Source organism: Lactuca virosa, chromosome 9, assembly GCF_052849685.1.
Source record: "Lactuca virosa cultivar CGN04683 chromosome 9, Lactuca_virosa_CGN04683_v6, whole genome shotgun sequence".
In the NCBI taxonomy this organism is placed as follows: domain Eukaryota; kingdom Viridiplantae; phylum Streptophyta; class Magnoliopsida; order Asterales; family Asteraceae; genus Lactuca; species Lactuca virosa.
The window spans coordinates 31992415-31995560 of NC_136434.1; the positions used below are offsets into that span (position 1 = coordinate 31992415).

Here is a 3146-nt window from a genome sequence, read left to right on the forward strand (position 1 = left end):
TCCAAAGAATGCTTATTGAGAGTTCCTTTATGGGTACTCAGAACTTTTAGAAGTGCATCACAAAAGGATTTTCATATTTCAATATTACTAATATTTCAGTATTACTAATTCCTAGGATTCATCATTATCTACATCTTCAAAATACTAATTCCCTGGATTCATCATTATCTACATCTTCAAAGATAGCTACATGGTTCATCATTTCTTTTAAAATATTTCAAGTCCTTGTGGTTGTAGCTTCACCATCAGCTGATCTTGAACAAAGTATTTTAACTGCCAACAACATATAGATTTTGAATGATTCTAACAACTTGCTTGCACTTTTTTTTACAAAAAAATATTGGAAAGTCTTGCACACATTTTCTAACCTGCAACATGCACACTAATCAATGAAAAATAACCTATTTTTAAGTTGTATATTAGAGCTTCTCTAACCATAAACACTAAAATAATGATGTTTTAACACAAAAATGGTGATTTCACTCCAACCAATCTTTAAAATAGTGTTTTTTAAAGTTCTTTCATTCTTGGCCTCTATATTTAGTGTAAAAAATAAACCAACACAAAAATAGTGTGATATTTGAAGGTTGATTGGAGTGAAAATGGTTTATGGAAAAAGATAACAACCTACTACTATAACCATTACCATTGATTATTGTCAATATTTGCACAAATTTACAATGTTAGCAAAGAGAGTTATAATAGCGACATCATACCTTTTGATGTATCTATTGAATAAGCCATCTAGAAACCTAAATGTACAAACTCCCATCCAAATCACAAAATTCTAGCAACACCAGATCAAACTCAAAGCCTTCAAACTCAAAACCTACAGATTCTCACATGGATTATTTACCAGCTCAACCACAATCTCCTCAGCCAGGGGCGGATGTAATAAAACTGGGGTGGGTGAGGTTCCAACTCTTAAAATTAGCCATCGATGGCCTTAAATTTTCATAAAAAAAACATTTAGTTAAGAGGTGTTCAATGAAAATAAGGTGAGAATTGCAGGCAAATCGGTGGTGGTTCCGATAATGGTGGCGTCAATACCTCCGGCAAGCTACCGACGAAGGTGTTGTTTGCCTGAAAAACAGAAATAGAGAGACAGAAAAGAGTAGTGTTTCTTGGGTGGTGGTGGTCTTTATGCGGCAGCCAATTAATATTTCTTGGTCGACGACGGTGGTACAGCGCCGGCGTTAAAAGTTGTGAGATGATGGGTATGGTCGGCAAAGTAGGAAAGCGGGTAGCTGGAATAAGTTGGTATAAGTTGAAAGCTGTAGCCGGCTTTATATTTATTTGATAAAATTAATTCAATTTTTATAATAACAAATTAGTATTAATAAATTATTAATTAAGAGATATTTTTTTAGTTTTTTTTTAACCGGCAAATACAAATATTATAATCTACTCTTAAACTAAGACCTAATTTCACTTATGTCCACCACGAGACTTGAACCCTCGACCTCAATGAGGGAGGGCACCACCTGATACCGCTGGGCTAGAAGCCCTTTGGTAGATATTTTTTTAGTTATATAAAATTATAATCATTGGTTTAAATAAATACATTAAATTATATCTCCTTATAATATATATTAATGTTATTTTATTTTTTATTCTAATGCTATGAATTTAATATAATTAAAGTGTAAAATTAAAAACTTGAAATTTGAAATGAAGAATCAATTATCATACATACTTATAAAGCTAGCATTTTTTCTTGAATCCCATGCATTTGAAACCCTCTTTTTTAACTTCCTCAAACAACATTCATTTGAAACCCCATTTTTTAACTAATGCAACTCAAAAGTTTTCTTAATTATGATTTAACACTCAAAAGTTTTATAACTTATATTATGTTTAATTAGCATTTAGTGAAAAGTTTACTATAAAAAGGTCAATCTTTTGTCTCTTTTGTGTTATATAAAATCTTACATGTAAGAAGGATGTCATAAGAAAATGAAAAGAAAAATTTTCAATAGGCACAATTCTTTTAGAACGTATTTGCAGTGATGGAATCCCTAAAAAAGCTCTACAAGTTAAGGTTGTGGATGAATGTATCATTTTTTACTCATAATTTGATCGTGTTATATTTTTTTTCCAATAATATAAATAAGACCATTCAAAATCATATGTTTAGATATATTTTGTTTTCTCAAACCATACCATTCAATATCATATGTTTAGAGATATTTTGTTTTCTCAAACTATATTGATTTGAGACCTACATAACTTTTTATATTCCTTAATTAAAACCATTTATAGTATTTATAAATTTCCAATAATTTTTTGCATTCTCTTATTATATATGTAGTTATATTAGTACATTTTTCTTACAAAAAGTCGTCATTTGGTTGAAGATATTGTGATTCAAAAGTTTTCATATAGTTGAAGCATTCACGATCCAAATATGATGCTTTGAAGAAATGGGTTATGTCACATCGATGGTAATTGTAATATGATTTTTTCTTTCAACCAAAACAAATGAAGCTTGTAACATCCGGATTTTCGGGTATATTATTTTGAATTATTTATTTTGAGGATCATTGGTCTACTCGACGAGTTGGTGCTATAACTCGTCGAGTAGAAGCGGGGTAGCCACGTGAGTTTAATGAACTACTCGACGAGTCCAAGAGTAGACTCGCCGAGTAGGCGCTGTAAGTGGAAACCCTAAATCCCCGGGCCTGCACCCTATTTAAAGGACCTTATGGCCCTTATTTGCGGCTACCTTCGTCCTTGAGAGTACCAGAGCATCTGTGAGTCTTGTGAGTGAGAAAGGAGGCCGTTGTTCACCATTTCTTGTGTGTTTTAGCAAGAAGGAAGGAGGAAGGACGAGCTAGACGGGTTGGGGAGCTTGGATCTACTTCCATTTGATCAGAGGAAGCTGGTGGAGGTATCAATCTGTGATTATTCTCGTATTTTTGATGATTTAGTTGAATCTAGGGTTTCTTTATGCATTATTTTAGCTTGAATCTGGAGTGTGTGAGGTCCCAAGGTGAAATGATTCTTCGATCTGGACCTTAAGAGGTCCAGAGAGCCCCTATCACTCTGCTTTATGCCATTCCTTTGAAGTTATGAGCCTAGGTGGCCATTTTAGTAGTTATTTCACCAAAAGAAGCCTTGGGTGCGTTGCATGTGAGTCAAGTTTC

At 33.1% G+C, this 3146-nt stretch overlaps 1 long non-coding RNA gene across 2 annotated transcripts; it reads right to left on the minus strand.

Moving 5' to 3' along the window:
• Positions 1 to 1249, minus strand: LOC145135723 (uncharacterized). Of its 2 annotated transcripts, none has more exons than XR_013720000.1 (2): positions 717 to 1249; positions 1 to 273 (listed from the first exon to the last, which is right to left on the minus strand). It is a non-coding gene; the product is annotated as an uncharacterized LOC145135723 (long non-coding RNA). The 2 variants fall into 2 exon arrangements; XR_013719999.1 differs by having other exon boundaries at positions 1 to 368.
• Between the last annotated feature and the right edge of the window lie 1897 nt (positions 1250 to 3146).